Raw genomic sequence first — 19,069 nt, 5'->3', positions numbered from 1 at the left:
GGAGCAGTTAAGAGAGGCACAAAGCAGGAAAGCTGGGCAGGCAGAACAAGTGCCTTGAGTAACAAACCCCACAGCTACTGCAAAACCTCCTGAAAGGTTCTGAGCAGGAAACAATCCATGACCTAATTAGGTGCCACTGTTACTGGAGAACAGAGGAAGGAACAGAAAGAAAGGAGGGGGAAGATAAAGGCCAGAGAGATAGAGACAGGGAGGCCTAAAGACTCATCACTGCCCAACACTGAGGCTTTATTTAACACACGTTCCATGAGGGAGGTGCAGAGGGAAAGGGACTTGTTCCCTGCTTGTGGACAATCTCCTCATGGAGCACATTCACTGAGATAAATGAGGGAATCAAACAAGAAACACCACATTTTGTGGGGACCTGGAATGAACAAATGATATCCATGCTGCTTTCTGTTAATTAAACATCCCATTTCTCTCTTAGGTGAAAAAATGGGTTAGGAATCCCTAAGCAGCCTGGTAGGAAACAAGTTTCACAGTGAATCGGGCAGTGAAATGTGTTCTGGTCTAGGCAGGTTCCATGTGTGTTCCAGGTGAGTTCCACACATGTTCCAAGTCCAGATGCATTTGAACATGCCTGGAAACACGTTCCAGTCTAGGCAGGTTCCAGGTGTGTTTCAGCTGTGTTCCAGGTACCTGTGTTCCAGGTGCATTCCATGTGGGTTTTAGGTGTGTTCCAGCTGTGTTGTAGATGTGTTTCTGTTATGTTTCTGTTATGTTCTGGTTGTGTTCAGGCATGTTCAAGGCATTCCAGGTGTGTTTCAGGTACGTTCCAGGTGTTTGAACGTGCCTCGAAACACGTTCCGGGTGCTAACAGGTCCTTCCCAGGAATCTGCTCCTCCGCAGGATGTGCCCTGTCTGTGCCCTGCGTGCAGCAATACCTGCAGTGGCTGCTGTTTGCATCACAGGCACGGGGAGAGGTTGCCATGAGCACCAGACCAGTCAGTCATGCCCACCCACGCCGGGCCAGCCCACGCAGGGACGTCACATGCCAGGGAGAGAAGGCTCTGAGTGGGCTGTTCAACAGTGCACAGCGAGATCAGCTCCTTCCCTGAGGCTGTGACAGAGGCTGGAGATGGACTCAGACACCCCTATCCTAAACCAGTCATACAACCACAAGGTACCCTCTCCTCTGGCTTGCAATACCTCTCTGGGTATGCCACAGTCACGTTTTTTTCACTCCACTAAAAGCAAACACGAAACACTTCAGAAAGCGGAAAACCTCAGAGGGAACGAGACCTCACGGCACAGCCCACTTCTGCACCAGAAAACAGACATCTTAAAAAAACCCAGAACGGCTCAAGTTCTCATCTTCAAACCTGCTTTATCACAGGCTCTGCCTTCGGAGCACAGGGAGTGGGAAGGGCTCCCTGTTGCATCAGCCGTGCAGGGATTGCTGCCGAGCCCACAGCGCCGGCTCTGCTGTAGGTAGCACTGCACACACAATGCTGACAAAGGGGGAAGGCTCAGCCTCTGCTTTCCCAGCCCATAACGTTTTCTAAAACTCATCTCCTTCAATCCCACACCACCTAATTAATGGCTGATTAGAGCAGTTTCACACTAACTGGAAGCAGACTTCTGAATGTTTCAACTTTTCGCCTGATTTACATTCCTGATCCACAGCCACGCGTAAACAAAAGACGACTTCTGAGGGAAGAAAACTTATCATCCCTTAATTTAAAATTCTACTTACTGAGAACGGCTGTGGAGTTCTCTGAGGGAAGTGAGGTGTCTCCAAAGCCCGTCTCGGTAGCAGCAAAGTTTTCCCTCTTGCCGCGCACGAGTGGGATGTGAAGCCAGACCTGGGACACGCTGTGTCTGTGCTGATGAGGGCTCTCAACTGTGTATCGTTGCCAAGACACCCGGGGCAGACTCCAAAGCCTCCAGATCTCGCCCTGGCCAAGGCATTCCTAATCAAATGCTCCTTTCAGCAGGGCCACGGGCATCACACAGAGCTGCGAACAGCACCAGTTTCTTTGATTTAGGTAAAGATAAACCTCCATGAAGTGCTCTCATCACTCTGGAATACTGCTTATTAACACAACATTTTCTATCTGGAATTGTAACCAGCTCTCTAGGTTAATTTTTTTTAAATAAATGAGTTTTCTGTCTCACCCCCCTGCTTTGAGCTGCTCAGAGATCACAGAAAGAGTGGCAGGATCGAAGCCTGCAGTGGAATCAGTTATTTCTGAGCAACTGTAACAATCTGCTTCGCCAAAATTTTAGCATCTGTAGTTGATGGAAACACAGAGAATTCACAGAATCAGCTGCTGCAGCAACACACGTGACTAAACTTTTGCATTATGGCAACAGGTCCTGGACAGCCAGGTCTCCTGATGCCAAGGTCTATCCCAAAGGTCTTCACAGTCCAAAATACAAGATGTGTGCGGTTGCAGAGAGGAAGAAACAGGAGGAAAACCAAAGTCTCAAGTGCAGCAGAAGCCAAAGTATCTTTCTAAAAACACACCACCTCTGTGCTGCCTCTCAAACCGGTACAACTGGTGTCATTTTGGGCTCTCACCCTTTTGAATTCGTTGTCCCTTTCATTACACGTTAATTGTGCTAATGGCTATTCCATATCTTAGAGGTGTTAAGATGGAAAAGGTTCACAGAGCTCACACAAGCCTGTGCAAAACCAGAAGAGATGAATAGGCATTTTAGAATCCCATTTTCCATTGCTCCTCTGTTCCAGCTAAATGCACTCCAACTTCCTTGTTCAACATTAATCTTCGCTTCCACAGGTAAGTGGATTTCAATAAAAATGTTTACATTATGGGAGTCAGATCAAAGCATTTTAAAATTATCAGTATGACTCATCTGGCAGATTTTTTTCTCCTTTTTTCCTACAGCTCACAAGCAGTTCTGAAAATGACTTCTTGAGTTAGGGTAGGCAACATTTTTCAGTATCTTTCAATTTTTAACGGTATAATAACAACACTTCCTGCCCTTTTAGTTAATCATAAATTAGATGAACTCCTAACATTCAGATTTCTGCAACAATGGAAATTTATGAACCCTTAGTTTTGCTAATGAGGGTTGCTCAAAGTGGGAAGGGCGAAACGTTTAAAAGATTGGAGTTTTCAGGGAGGACATCCTTTTAATCCTCCTCTTTCCTCCTCCAGTTACCATTGTGGGTGTGGAAGTAACTTAAAATGAATTCCTCATACAAGGCCATGTGTAGCGTGGCTGGAGTAAACCAGCTAAATACACTTTCCCAGTAATGCCTGTCTTAAATAGTAGTGTTGTAAGGGAGGCTGGGAAGGAAAAGGAGACAATGAGGTCACAGAATTAGTGAGGGAAGATAACTCTGGTTTTGCATCTGAGTTTTCACACTTCTCTGTACTCCCAGAAACACGTTTCCAAAGGAGAACAAACTGCTCCTCTGCCTGCCCCTGGCACTGCATTTGCGTTGAGCCCTGGGGTGTGCAGCCTTCAACCAGCTTCATCACTCAGCCCTCAAGAGATTAAGCACAAATAGTTCTGCCAAGAAGATGATCATCTGTCTCTCCATAAAATTTCGGAATACAGAAGAGTGTACACTTCTTAATTCAGCGGCTCTGCGTTTGGAGCTTGCCTGGAGACATCCAAACCCAAAGAAATGTTATTTCTTACTCCTCAGCAGGCTGAGACAGAGGATGGATCTGCCCAGATCCACAGCAAGGCTGGCACGGAGTGTCCCCCAGGAGTTAGGATGGGATGTGCCTGGGTGTGAACCCAGAGGGAAGGGCTCCACGCTCCACGGCAAAGACTGGCAGAGATTACAATCAAATCAGCTGAGCACGATTTAAAAGGTATTTCTCCCTTTCACAATTTCCATGAATCTTTCAGAAGGTCTAAATCTGAGAAGGTAAATTAACTCCTTATCTGTCTCACACTTTAAAAAGCGGGCCAGAAGTCTGGAATAAATTCAGCAGGCAGCAATCTCCTGGCCTTACATGGGAACATTTGCTTAATAAAACACCACGGTTTTATCAGACTGTTTCCTTCTGTTTCCTTTCTGGTGGGTAATGGAAGTTACACCCACTACTTCGTTTTGACGTGTGTAACCCAGAAAAGCCTCAGTTCGCTGTGAAAACACCAAGTGATACGTTTCGTTTCTTTGTTAGAAGATGCCTAGGGGGCTCTTGTCTCATTCTTCTAAACACGTCAGGAAAAACTAAATGCATTGTTAACAGCCAGTGGAAAAGCACCACACATTAGTCATCCGTCTTCTGAGTGGAAAAGAACAATTTCGGATGAAATATAGTTCCCATATATTCCTAGACTGCTTTGTTGGGTAGCTGCCCTGTCTTTCGATAGCCCCGGGGCTGCAAATTGGAATTCTGAAAGAGAAATTTTGACAATCTCGAAAATAATTAAAGGAAAACGTGAAAATTATCACTAGAAGGATTTTTTTAAAAGCTGGGGTCGTTCAGTTCCTTTAAGTGTTTCTTAAATGTTTACGTTGTGATTAAACGTATCTGTTAAAAATCCAGTCAAAATGAAACCGAAGCTTTCTACTCTTGAAAGGCATCAAAGTGAGAGATGCTCTGAAATTTACACATAATTTCCTTTTCCCCGAGCCAAGTTGTCAAAATCAGCATTTTACGGACGTTTCAAGTCTGACAGAAAGCAGCTTCACCGCTGAATTTGGCACTCTACTGAGCGTCTCAGCTAGAAATGCCATCGCAAAAGGAGAAGCTGAAAGACACCCCGAGGAAAAGCACGCCCAGGTGGAGAGCTGAGGTGAGGTCCAGGGCTGCTCCACAGCCCTGTGACAGGTCAGTCCCCGCTCCTGGCACAGCCGTGGGACGGCGTGTCCTGTTCCAAACTGGTGCGTGCGGCTCTGGAAAGCCTCGGGATACATCTGGGATCAGCTACTCCCGCCTAGCCGGGGCTGCTGGCCCTAATGCTGCTTTTGTGGCCCAGCATTGTCCAGCAGAAAGGCTTGGGCTGCTCCTCAATGCCTGTCAGAGCACACTATGGCTGCTCTATAGCTGAAGCCTCGCCGGGTGCCACGGCAGAACCGCAGCTATTTATGCGCCGTCTCATTTCCAGCTCACGCTCCTTCCGAGCAGGAGGCACAAAGACACGTATAAATGGCAATTAAATCAACCACAATAGGTTGTGTTAACTGCTGGTAACTAAGAAGCCACCTTGATCCCTCTCTGCATCTCAGACATTCACCACATGACACTGAGGCCTTGGCTCACAAAGACTTTTCAATTTGGGATTAAACGTGTTGCATTGGAAAGAGCTGCGGTAACTCCCAGGAGCAGATTATAGCTGGCAAAGAGGGAAGAATGAGTGGCTGAGGCAAGACAGGAGGGGATAAGCCTTTGCACTAGAAGAAGGGGTGCAGAGGGAAATCACTGTTTTAAAAAAAGTTTTACCACCTTGCCGTGTTTCTGGGAACTGCCTGACCATGGAGAAAGGGAGAGATTCCATGGACTGGCTGTTCTAACAAAGCCTGATTCCACTTGCTGGAGTTCCAGTTCTTGAAACATGATCAAAATCTGGAAGAACAATCCCATTCTGAGGGAGACTTAGCCAAAAACTGCACCGGTGAGCATGAGACTGAGCCTCAGCATAACCGGAGAAGGCAGAGCCAGGGAAGGGTGTGGAATCCCCATCAGCACATGCTGGAAGTGGTAGTTTTTCACAGGAAGACTATTTGCTTCCAGCTTCCATGATTGCTTCTGAAAGCTTGGCCTCCTCCTTTCAGGATTTTCTTGCAGAAACTTTTGCTAGTTGCTCTCCAGATGATTCACATTTAGCCTCAGAGATTATTTTTAGCTGCTTTTATTTCAGCACATGTTCTTGGAGAATCCCCTCTATTTATGTGGTCCACACTTCCCTCCTCTTGGCTTCTCTGGGGGGAAGCTCCATGAGGTATCCACTGGGAACATCGTTCCTCCTTTTGTGTCTTCCACACAGCAAAGCCAGGGAACTTCTGAGGTCAGCAACAGCATTCTTTATCCCCATGAAGACAGATAACGGAAAGCAAACAAGCCAAGGAAAATCAAACACACTCCAGTTCCTCAGATTGTTTGTAAGGCCACTCTCAGGCTGGTTTGGGCAAAGGTCTGGTCATCTGGACACTGAAGGTGTAATCATGCAGCAAATACATCCAGAGGCAGCTGGGTATGAGTGAGCAGTAAAATGCAGGAGAGAATTGCTGCAATTTGTCTGGGGCAAACCTGACACCAAGACACGAAGTCACCTCTTTGTTAGGGTCACACAGCTTTAAAAAAATGGGAGATATTAAATTATCAGTGCGTCCACAGCCAGCATCGTGGTAGGTGTACACGTGTTGTTTGAGCTGGGCACTGATGTCTTGAGGATTAGTTTTATAGCTTGGACACAGATATTATGGGATATAGCTAACAACAACCCAAAACACAAGCATCTAGGTAATGTTTCCAGCCCAAGAGGCAGCTCTGCTAGTGGGAAAGCGCCTTATGTCAGCTTTCACTCATTTCTTTCACATATGAGAATGGTGCTGAAGCACTAAATCATTTTTACACTGTTAAAGCCACACCAGTGAAGGCCTGTCTTGCTTTAACTATCCCCATACAAAAGCTTATTTTTATGAAACATCAGAGATTAATATTGTGAAGTTCCTGCTGCTCTTCCAAATGCAGTTAAAATTTTTGAATGAGTGCAAATTTTTGTCTGGATAGAATTGGGACTCACACATGCATGCACACACATAGTCAGGACAGACCACAAACACTGGGAAACCAACTAATCCAGAAGGGAATCAGCTGGAGGCAGAGGTGAAAACAATCTCAAGATACGAATGTTAGGCAATTGTAATTTTTATCTTTGCTGTCTTCCCTGGTTTACAAGTAAATATCTACCACGGAGGCATTCAGCACGCTCTTGTATATTGGTCCCCAAAGTATGGCTCAAGCTCATTAGTTTATAATCTGCTGGGTTAGGAAGAGCTCCCAGGGAGCCAACATATGGATGTACTTCTGAGCACATTATCAGCTGCAGTGCAGCAGCTCAGCCCGTGGCACTGAGCAGTGGAGCTGGGCACACTCTTCCCTCATTGCCAACATGGCAACAATTAGGGCTGCTGGGTGGCTTTGCAGACTAAAGAAACTGGGTGACCAAATTAACCCCAGGAGCAATTCAAGGAAGACAGAGGAGTTACACCAGGAGTCACAGCCCACTGTGTTCCACTCCTTAAAACCACTGCTTGAAAATACTGGTTATTTGCATAGTCTGAGCTACTAAATAGTAATTAGGCAGCTACATAGGCAAGAATTACCTGATTATAAGACAATTAATTAGTATGCTGTCAAGATATGATTATCCTGGATCTAGGGAATCCACTGCATTTGTTCTTTGCTCCTTACAAGATGATGATGGCAGCATAAAGCACTTCTGCCCTAAATCCCCAAATGAGCCCAGACAGTAGCACTCTCAGTACCCAGGGATTTAATGAAGGTAGAAATATGCAGGACAGACTGACAGCCCTGTCCTGTCAAAGAAGGTCAAGAATAGACAAGGAAACAACTTCACAAAGAGCAAGAACCAAGTTAGACCCTACCTGCAAATCCCTCAAATACACTCAGTGCACCACCCCTGACAACAAGGAGCCTTACAGGGGGAGAGAAGCAATCTCTGGCCCCTCTGTTTGGCAGTGCAGGTACCACACTTTGGGAGCATCAGCTCCAAATCAAGCCTTGTGATTTTACAGATGCCTGCAGGGACTGGAGGGTAACAGCACATGAGACACCAGGAACAGGCAGAAAGGCCGATGTGACAGAGAGAGGCAAGACTTCCAGCTCTAGCTCCTTCTGGCAGAACACAGCCTGACATAATCAGTTAGAACATGCCTTTTGTACAAGGGTGCAGCAAACTTAGAATGCCACCCTTGTCTGATTTTATAAAGTAGATTTGACACCTACCAACCTTCCCAGGCCAGCAGTTTCATAACCTACTGCAGGTAAGCAAGAGAGGCACATGCCTTCAGCACCATCCCAACCAGAGCTTTGATCCTTTCCCTGGCTGAGGCAAGGGAGCCCTGCTCTGCTCTGCCTCTCATTTGGGTGGATTCTGCAGACAAAGGAACAAGGAAAAAGCACTCTGGAAAATTATCAGCCTGTGAAATTTAGTATCAAATTCCACCTACATGCAAAAAAGGACTGCTGAATGCTACAGATGCTGAGATATAAAAGCTGGGCCAGCAGACAGCTGAGACACAGGTACCTGTTCCCACTCGATGATGGACATCTGTGACCTCAGTGGTATGTAGTCACCTGGCTCTTCTGGAAACCAGTCTGACCCTGCCACCAACCTGGGCCTTACCACTGAACAGCTCAATTTATCTTCTTCAGACTTGGATGAATAACAATTTTATAGCTCCCAAAGAAGCTGCAACAGGAATTCATTAGAGTCTGTGAAGCGCTTTGGTAGTATAATAACGGAATAAGTATTGTAAATAGTTTTTATGCTAATTCCATCGTCTACATAACTGTGGCCGCAGCCTCCAGGAATTTAACAGATATGTGGAATAAATCTTGGAAGTTACAAGCCTCTGAGGTACCAAGTTTGCAGACCATTTCCACAACTCCCCACCTGTGCAGGGAGCCACCCTACACTTGTCCCTCCAGCACAGGAGAGCGCAGCCTGGTGAGAGATGGTGCTGAGTGAGAGCCCCAGTGCACAGAGCGTGGGAGCTGTGCTGCTCCACACATCTTTGGGACCAGCCTCAGGGAGAAACCAGGAGGGTGGCAGCCCTTTAAAAATCCCCTAATGACAAAGGCCATGCCCACCCAGCTCTCTGGGATGGAGGTGGATGGGTAGGCTTTTCTTGGCTGGCTCATTGTTCCAACCTGTGTCTTCCTACTCCTATATGTCATTAGTGCTCCTCACATTCCAACCCTCCCGCTGGGTCAGATCCTGTCAAACCCTTAATTCCAGACAAGCCAAACAACCAGGTGACCAGTCCCTTTGGAAGCAACAGGAAAAACGTTTCTGTGCATACTGGTGCCTCCTGGGTCTCCTGGCCACCACCTCCCTGGGAATGTTCAGTGCTGCAGCCTGGGGTGCTGAGCACTCTGTGTTGAACTTTGCCTCTGTGTTACCCCTGAACTAGACAGCTCCCAATTAACAACTTTGTGTGGGCCCAACCAGCTCGAGACAATATTTTCAAATGTGACCACTGTGAAAGGAAAAAAAAAAAAAAAAATAGGTCAAGAGGATTATGCAGGGTGACTAATGATTGCTGCATGCTGGGCTGAGATGTGAAGTCTGGCTGTGTTTTCAAAGGTGCATAATAATATGTCCTTGTCTGACCTGTGGTGCTGTTGACACTTTTTTCTGAGTTGATGCCTTCTCACAAATCCCCATTAGGCTGGAAGCTTGAACGCCCACCATGAATGATTCCAGCAGAGTGGAAGGGCTATCAAACTTTGCAGAACTCCCATTTAAGTTTCACTTCATTTCTTAAAAGCCAGACAGCAGAGGCAATTATTGAACTGTCAAGGCCTTTTGGAGTTGTTTGCTGAGGGATGTGGCTGCTGTTCTCAAGACTGTGGGGCAGGACGTGTTAATTCCATGACAATTCTCTGGAACTGGCCAAGAGATAAGAGGAGAGGGATGCCCTGCTCAGTACAGCTGGCACACAGAGTCAGGGGAATGTGCCCTGCCAGTCAGTTTACCATCCAGGCAGCCAGAACTAATAGTTTTATCCTTATTTTACTGATAGGGAGGACAACACGGAATGATGAAGGTTGTGGTTCAACTGCCCTTCCCAAAAATCCCAGGAGGTTTGTAGCACTAGGAAAATGAATTCAGCTGTTTTCTCTCCTGGTCTTGTGTTTAGCATTATAGTCCCTCCATGTACACCTTTCATTAACAGGGAAGTTGGAATTCATTTTTCTGAGCTGATAAATGTTCATTAGCCAAGTATTGGTATCATCCTGGTCACAGAAATGTGTTCCTTTCCAGCTACAGAAACTGGAAGAGAAGGCAACTCAGCTATAGAGAAACTCTGGGGTAACAAGCATTGCAGGAGCATCAGAGAATCACATAAAAAAGCACCTTTTTTTGTTTCTATCACAGTCCCTTCATGGCTAAGACTGTAAATGTAACAAATGCAAACATACCAGGAAAAACATAACCTCTGGTTCAGCTTCACTGTGAGGAGGATCCGAAAGACACTCCGTGTCAGACAGCAGGGACCAGCCCTTGCATATGGGCTGTTGGCAGCCTGGCAAAAGCGGGGTGTGATGATGGCAGACTGGGTGATACTGGGCTCTAGACACAGAGCAGGGAACAGCAGGTGCAGATCTGCTGTAGGAGGCAAAACACCTTCAACTCAAACGGCATTTTGTCAGAACGCCGCAGGGAAAAACTCCCATCTTCGGGAGAAACAGAGCTGGCCAACAAAGCTCACCAGGGTGGGCAAAGCTCAAAGCTGTGACAATATTAGCACCATCCAGACCTTCCTGAGACACCAGCACATTGATTTTTTTACTGAAAACCAGAGCAGCCCAGGGGACTGCAGTGCCCCATGTCCTGTAAAGAACAGGCCGTGGAAGGGGCTCTCCCCCTGATAAACGTGACCTGGCTTTCAGCAGGGAGCAAACTACCTCCAGTTACCATTCACATTCTATTTCCATAATCTGTTCAGATTAAAATACTAAACTACTCTTAAACACTGATTCCTGCCCTGGACACTGCCCTCTCCATTCTAATTAATCATGTTCAATACGGAAATGTTCAGATGCCATGAGAAAAGAGGTCCTGTGAGGCAGAGAGTTGCCAGCAGGGGGGAAGCTTTGAGACCCCACGTCATCTCAGAAGCAGTTACAGATGGAGATCTACCTCAGGAAACAGAAACCCGTGTGGTCCATGTGGTTCTTGTTACCCACTGGCTCTTGTGGAAGCAGCAGGAACGTGAAGGCAGCCCCGGCCTCCCGGAAAGTGGGAGAGGGGAAAGGATGTTGTGCCTCCCCAGGTGGCACATGCCAGTGCCACGGAGCTGTGCTAACAAGAGGAGCCAAGAGCAGGTCACAGAGGATATCCTAACACGGTCTGAGCTCCTGGGACCCTTTTCAGGAGAGTCTTTCCTCCCTTGAGTATCAGTTCCTTCGTAAGAGAGAAGACACTGCAGGTGAAGGTGAGTCCATACAGAATACAAGTATCTAAGTCAAACTAAATATTACCATTTCATTCAGTAAATATTTATATGCTTTTGCTAGTGCTGGTTTCTTCACTTTCCAATCTCTTCCTTCTAAAATGAAGTGGCCCTGTCCTCACAGGGGAGAGGCAAAGAAAGGGCCCCACATGTCAGGCACTCTAAAAATACAGCTGAGAGAGACTGTCTCTTCCAGTAAAGGTTTTTGATCTAGGAAGACTACACACAAGCTAGAGGAAAAGAGAAAAAGCATGTCCCTCAGCAGCACAGCAAGTAATGACCTGGCCCTAAGTCAGGAAACATCTGACACCTTGTTTACGGGGAAAAATTAGTAACGGCCAATAACTGGAGAGAAAGTGCTGCAGGACTTTCCCCAGCCCCAGGACTCCGCTCCGTGAAGCACCACGGTCAGTGTGATTCGGTACATTTCACTGCTAAAACTCTTCTTTGTAGACCAGCAGGAGATCAGTGACTCTTGGCAGGGCATCTTCTGTGATATCCGAGTACAAACCCTTTCCCCTTTGATTCGAGAACCACGACACGGGATGTCTCCTGATTGCAATGTTTTGTCATGGTGCAGTAATCTGAGAAGCTTTAACTCAGTTTCTTTACAGGCAAGGAATTGTACCTGACAACAGCTGAAATCTGAATTTACTGTACAAAACTCCCTCTTATAATTCCCCTGTAATATCTCACCACTGGCTTGGCAATGAGACAAACAGAAAGATTTTAAGCGCAGCTTCAAAACGCAGCGGAAAGAGAAAGCTGGTGATTTACTCTTTCACTTAACTGACAGGTTCCCAGGTGAGAAACCTGTGTCAGCTCCCGCAGCTACACAACCCTGCGAAGTGTGATTCATAATGGGATGGTTGCTGATCCTTGTGCTGAAGAGTTCAGAGGTATGAAAGGCAATATTTATCCATTAGTCTCACAAAATACCATGCATTACTGATTTCCATAAAAATCAGATCTCAGAGGTGCAGTGGAATACTGACTTCATTCATTATTCAGGTCCCCCTCCTCCCTTTTTAGCAGTAACTAGACTATGAAATATTCTGAGGAGCGTAACAAGAATCCAGTGGAGCAAAGATCCAAGAAATACATTAGTCCAAAATGTACAGTTTTATGGCAGAGACCTTTTAGAGTTCTGACAATGACAGGCCATTTAAAATGGTGAAACTCTGAAACCCCAAAGAGAACCCTGGCAAAGGTGAAGCTGTTAGAGCTGGAAGGAGAGATATATATGGGAAAAGCTCCTACTGGAACAGTCTCAAAAACTTCCAAGGTGGTGGTGGTGGGGGTGGGAATCAACCAACCCAGCAGGAACATAGGTTTGTTTTTCTCATGTTCTTAAGTTGATTTTCATCATCTATGTACCTGACCAACAGTTCTTAACTCAACACCCCTCCCTATTCCGGACAGGCTCCCATCTTCCATGCTCTAGACTTTTCCATGAGTGTGCCTTAGGGCACTGTAACCATATGGTCCATGTCCTGATGAAAGACACGTGCCCCAGTTCCCCCCACAAATGTTCTTCAATGACACTAACCTTCAAGGACACAGAAATTAAAAACTCATTGAAGCCACAAACACCCATAATTTTTTCAACACACACACCCCAGTAATAAATGCAGGACAGTTACAGATTTAGGAACCTTGCTGTGGAGAATATATAAAAATACTCGAGGTTCTGTCTGTTACCAAAACAAGCCAAACATCCTCTCTGCTGCTGGAAGCAGGTGGCAGCAGATTCAGTATGTGTAAGTTGAGACATTCCCCCCATTTTAAACTAGGTCAGGTTTTGTGTATGGTGCTATGAATAAACTCCTACCATGGCAAGGAAGTTTACCTGAGTATTGCACTATCCTATAAAAATGGATGGCCAAAGCTCTACAGTATTTACACCACATTTATATATTTGATGCACCTATAAAAGGGTGAAGAACCTGCAGATTTTCTCTCCTCCAGTCGTTACCCTGCTTGGCTCTAAGTGGTGCCGCACAAACACCCACTGAGAAAGCCTTTCCCCCAAACAGCATCCTGAATGACCAGAGCCTGATGTACAGAGCTAACAAACCAGCAGGATTCCCACCAGGGCTGTCTCCTGCAGACTCTCGGGCTCCACAGCTCAGGACAATCAAAGTTCTCTTGCAAAGTCAAATAGTTTGTTATCACAGCCCTATTTACACAGGCTGGCACAAGCTCCAAGGAATCACCCTTCTGGATACGCCTTTTTCTGCTTTATGCATTCCCTCTCCAAAGCCTTCCCAGGCGTGGTGGATGGAGTCTGGGCTGCCAGGTTCACACTGTCAGCCCAAAACCCTCATCAGCATTTGCGTCAGCCCTGTATCAACACTGCCATGGTTATATTATTGTTCCAACTGAACCGTCCTCGAAGCTTATCATAACACTGAGTACCAAAACAAGCCTGGGGTCCAGTATTCACACCCACCCAAAGAGGCTGCTCTGTCTCGTGGCCTGTTCCCCAAGTGATGCTGGAGTCAACTCGGTGATTACAGTAACAGCCTGGGAAAAAAGGTGAGCCAAATAGCAAATCTGGCAAATTAACTCCTAATTAACACAGCCTCTCATGGGCCAAATTCATGTTCCTGGATTTCTGTAAACTTAGGAAATGTGACAATTGACAGTTTATTTCCTATTTTTCTCATCTGTTTGGACTGCAGCTGTTAGAGCAAGGACTGTTTGGCTCTCCTATAACCTGTCCCTGTACCTGGTGTCACTGTGCCACCAGCACCAAAACCAGGCTGGACCACGTCAAATGGAAGGAAATGATCCCTCTGTTCCACTGAGCTCAGGATGAACTTCAGCAGCCTCTTGCTGGCACATAATCGCTCAACAGAAGCTGCATTTCTCTGCATCCCCGTTCCAGGCAGGGCCTCTGTGTCCCTGACTGAAAGAAGGTCAAATAGCCCATATCTCTTCTTAATTTTTAATCGCAATTTCATGCTGTTATTTCAGCTGCTGGAGGCAGTGTAGCACAAATCCCCCAGGAGTAATTCCTAGATACTCTCTTGCAGGCTGGCCTACTTTTCCTTCCTGTTCAGTTACAAATTGCTTCTCGTAGCCCAGATGTGTGGCAGTACTGGCAAAGCTGCCTCCTCCCAGACAAATAAATTCTCCACTGCAGCATGTAAAATAATAATAATAATAAAAAAAATACTCACATTTTTATTTTTCTCCAGTTTCTAAAAATAGACAAGATAATTGAGATCTTAGCTCTGTGAGCCCAGCTGAGCAGGATGGTTTAATGTTAAAGTTCTGTTGCCTCTGATAGAGGACAATGCCATGGTCCCCCTGTGACACCTCACTGGGGCTGAATCCCTGCCAGGAGAACCAGGGGGACACACCTGAGTGGGCAGGACAAAGACCACGTGGTTCTGTGGGACTTTGGGCATGCCAAGAGCTGGGTGTGACCTGAGAGATGAAGGACAGGGGAGAGATGTCCCAGAGCTTCCACAAGTGGGAAAAGCACTGGGCAATGCCATGAGCTGCACGGGTCACTTTTGGTGGCAGTTCTTGAGGCTACTGGAATAACTCATTTAACACTAAAATGCTGTGCCAGTACAGCAAGAGCTGTGTGGCAGAAATGACTCCTGTAAGATTTCACCTATGGAGGAATGGTTTTACGTAACGGGAAAATTTTTAGCGTTATGTGCAGCTCTCTTGTTTATAAAAAACAAGAGAAGCTGCCTCCAAAAAACTCCACTGCTCTCAGTGTGGTCAGAGAACAGAAGGCAGAAAAGAGGCAGTCAAATCCTTTTTGTTTGCTTGTGCAATGAGGGATTTCACTGGTTTTATTAGCTAGAACATCCCTTTGTGGTTGACTTTCTCTTTACAGTTTCATAATAACCTGGAGTCTTGGCTTTACAAACCAGCTGTCACACGTTTACACAGAACCTTCTTCTGAAAAAACAAAGCAAACCCACAAATAAAAAGAAAACAACCTATTTAAAACAATGCTATTACTGGGGAAAAAAAAAAAAAAAAGAATTCTTTATATTTCAGTATCATAGCCTTCCCTCTGAAAATAATCCAATACTCTGTGTCCCACAGTCTTCCATAAATGCAGCACAAATTTCCCCAAGCAGCAAGGAGAAAAGATATGAAATAGAATAGGAATTTAAAAGAGAAATAAAAATCAAGAAAGAGTGAGTCAGTGCCAGTTTATGAATTGGAGGGTGAAGATTTCCCAGTCACATGAGTGTCAAGAAACCCACTGAACGCTGTGTGTGCCCTGCCCTTATGCAGCTACTTTTATTACAGATATTTTGGTATTCCTCAAAGGCTGTATATCAGAGTCAGGATTCCTTCACCACCCTCTGACTGAGCAGTTGCTTTTCTTTCACAGGAACGCAGTACAAGGCGAGTGCTTTCATAATATTCCTTTTGCTTATGTTGTTAAGAACGCTGCATTCGAAACCCCACAAATATGCATGGACAGATTTTCAGCACGTCAAACAAAAGGCAAATAAACCACAAAGCCATGCTTACCTGAAGGATTAAATCAATAGGGATGTGACTTTCCTTGATAAAAAGAGCCCAACTTTTGCTTTCAGTCCTTTCACAGCTTCTACCTCAAGACCGAGCCACAGCCTAAATTGGTTTATCCAGGGAGAGGAATATTTTGCCATGGCAACTGACAATTTAAAAAAAAAAAAAAATACCCCCAAAACTGTGCTCTGTAAGAAAATCAGCAGATTAGAAGCTTGAAGATAATGCCTCAGAAATAAAAACTTGGGATGAGACAGAAGACGTCTATTAAACAGCAGTTCTGCCAAAGAGGTGGGTGACAGGCATTACAATAAAGCTTCTGAGTGCTTTACAAAACCCCACCTGGGCCACAGAAAAGAAAGAAATACTCAAAAAAAGAGCCACAGATAACAACAAACGCACAAAATTACTTTCCTATGGATGTCTGGAAGGACAATCCTCTTGGAACTTCATCCCTGTTGCTGAGTCACAGCAAGGATGGCTGAACCAGGCAGGCTCAAACCACCCAGCCAAACACAGCCCTAAGAAACGGGAAATTTTGACTCAGACAAGACCCTGTGGGAAGGGAATAATCTTTGGTCTCTCTCACTGATTTACACTTCTATCACAGGAGGGCAACACCTGCAAGGTGTTTAAAATTTAAACCAGTTTTAACAGGCAGAATTTGGACAAAACCACTGACACACAAACTCAGCCCCGAAAGGGGAACTGAACCAACTCTGAGACAACTCCACTCTGAGGGCCAGGTCACCACCCAGCCCTGGCCTCAAACACTGGGATTGCATTTGGGGTGTTGTGGCAAGAACTGGGTGGGAAGACATTTCTCCCAGCCTGCAGACTTTTATATTCCAAAGGATTTCCATGGCCCAGCTCAGAATCAAGCCAAAATCTCAGATTTTTTCTCAAAAGAAAATCCAAAGCACATTTTGAGAAGTATTTTTTGACCAGGCCAGAGTGTTTTACTCCTTTTGTGTTATTTTAACATGTGTTTTATACCACAACTGAGCAAAAACAAGTCGGGGAAAAGTAATTTCCCCTTTAAAAATGCCAGTGCGTGACATTCCACCAAATAAAAAAATTCAACCTGGTTTTGAAAAAGAAAATAATCCTCAATCTCTCTTTTGGGTGTTTTTGGAGGAGTTGGCATTTGTTTTGTTGGAAGATGCCTACCTTGCCCTGAGCGCAGAACTGCTGAATCTCAGGGCAGCATTTTGGAATCAGCTTGAGCAGCCAGAGAGGCAGTTCACTTTTGTGCAGGTGTTTTGTACCAAGGACACTTACTTTTGCATGTATGCACAAACATAAAAAATACGATTCAGAATATTGCCAGGTGAACTCAGGCAATTTCCATGTAAATGAGTCCCAAATGGGGGCACGCTGTGCACTTCATTGCTCTTGGTAATTGCTCTCTGGGGGTTTCTCAGCAGTTGTAGTTAATGTTGCTTTTTGATGCTCCCAAGTATATATAGGAATAAAAATAGGAAAAAATATATAAGAATAAAATAGGGAAAAAGTGAATTACTGAGAGTGTTGCCTGTAGAGGTTACAATAAACTTCTCATCACTGTAGACAGTGCCTTGCCTGTGTAAAATCCTGCCTAGTCCTGCCCAAGAACAGAGACTTTTTTCTCTCTATAACTGTATGACTGTGCTTTATCAAGCTTTTCCCCCACCTTCCTGCTCCAGTGAGGGATTCAGGCAACAACCACCTCAGGAACATCCCAAGGTGTTGACCTAACAGTCTTTCTACTGATTTCAGCAGGAGCTGGGATCAATCCTTGTGCTGGGCCTCCTGAAAGGTTTATACTGAACATACTTATTTCCCAGGGGATGCAGCAGAAGCTGAAGGGAAGGAGAACCTGGCAGATTTAGGAGCACCAAATATAAAACAGACTTCTAGATTAGAGCAGGAAACCCAGGGAAAACCTCCTGCTTCCCTTGGCCTATCCAAGACAGACAGAACACTGTGATTTGCAAACATGCGCCATGTGATCACCGAGTGCCACCAACACCCCGAGAGTGACACGGAGCATCTGCAGAGCTGAGAACACAATGGGAGCCAAGAATGACTGAGAGTATGTGGGTGGTGAAGAAAACTGAGGGCTGATAAGCAGAAAGAGGAAAAAAAAAAAAAAAGCTGTGATTTGCTGTGTTTAATATCGCTGCTTCTAACTGCACAGGCTGTTTTTTCTCTTGGCTATGGGTCGAAAAGGTATTTCCACTTTAACCACTTCTTAGTTGCTCTGCTAAGACAGGAGTGTCTCAGCTAATGCTGCCACAGAGGGCAGGAGGAAAGATGTATTCCACATTAACAGATGGGTTTAATGTTAGGAAAATCAGTATCAAGAAATATACTCTCCTGACAAATGAGGTCAATTATTCTGTGGGGGGAAAAAAAAGGACAGCTTTATTTAAGAGATAAACAAGAAAAGAACAGCAGGTCTGAGTTCAATAAAACAGTCAATGCTTTCCTGGACTTTGCTTTTCAATAAATAGTAAGAGATAGCACCATCAGAGATGATAACTGCCATCCCAGACTCTCAAGAGAGACCTGTGCAAACCTCTGCTCAGTGCAGCTGTGTCTCAGACTGCCACCTCCTTCCACAGCCTAATGAAAAATCCATTTGGATCAGCCTTTTCCCAGTGCAGAAGGACTCCCCCAGCTCTGCCCTGACACAGGTGTTAGCAGAGATCCTCGTGCAGCCAGCGAGGAAGAAAAACTTTTTTTCAGAAGCTGGTGAGGGACTCCTAATTGCTACTGAAAATATTTCCAAAGCAGCAGATCAGCTAGCAGCCCCAGCTCCATCCCAGAGGCAAACACAATGTATTTGTCATGTTTCAACAATTTTTCTGCTGTTCATACAGTGTAATTAATCACTTGGCAGGCAGGAGAACACACACACAGGACTGAAAAGGCAGCTCATTCTTCGACATGCAGCAATCGTCCTGTACTTTGTGAAGAGGCAGATTCACTCTCTTATTTACAGGCGAGAGCAGGAAAAAAATAAGGTAAGTGGCAACTCAATACAGCAACAATGGATAAGATACAAACAGCTTTGTTTAAAACAAGGACCCTGCCATTATTGTACCTCACAACACGCTCTTCCACTGGCTTTGCTTGTGTGGCTTTTGGGCATTGATTTCAGATGAAAAGGCAACCACTCACATGTGAAAATACACGGTCTGTCCCTTCACAAGCAGCTACTCAAGTAGGGACCCTGCTAGCTGGTGGTGACCTGTCACTTAACCCCCTCTTTTGCCATCCATTGGGGTGCTCCAGAGTCAGGCTCCCTGTGACCCTGAACACACAAAATGCATCAGGTGGAGAGCTGAACAAGGAGCTCCTGCTGCTGATTCCCTTCTCCCTAAGGGGTGCTCAGACAGTTGAGCACCTAGAACC

General features: G+C 45.5%; 1 protein-coding gene across 3 annotated transcripts in view; it reads right to left on the bottom strand.

Moving 5' to 3' along the window:
• RAB11FIP4 (RAB11 family interacting protein 4) overlaps positions 1–19,069 on the bottom strand; it is a 110,137-nt gene that overhangs the window by 44,199 nt on the left and 46,869 nt on the right. Inside the window, exon 1 of one of the 3 annotated variants that reach the window (XM_027882395.1) lies at positions 15,671–15,713. The exons of the other annotated variants lie outside the window; for them this stretch is intronic. The gene's annotated coding sequence lies outside the window, so the exon portion shown is untranslated. Of the gene's footprint in view, positions 1–15,670; positions 15,714–19,069 lie in introns of those variants that run through there. 3 annotated transcript variants of the gene reach the window in all.

The sequence above is a fragment of the Empidonax traillii genome, unplaced genomic scaffold, assembly GCF_003031625.1.
Source record: "Empidonax traillii isolate 1590-97213 ecotype Southwest subspecies unplaced genomic scaffold, ASM303162v1 scaffold105:size1093405, whole genome shotgun sequence".
In the NCBI taxonomy this organism is placed as follows: Eukaryota; Metazoa; Chordata; class Aves; order Passeriformes; family Tyrannidae; genus Empidonax; species Empidonax traillii.
This window is presented reverse-complemented; position numbering and strand designations above follow the sequence as displayed.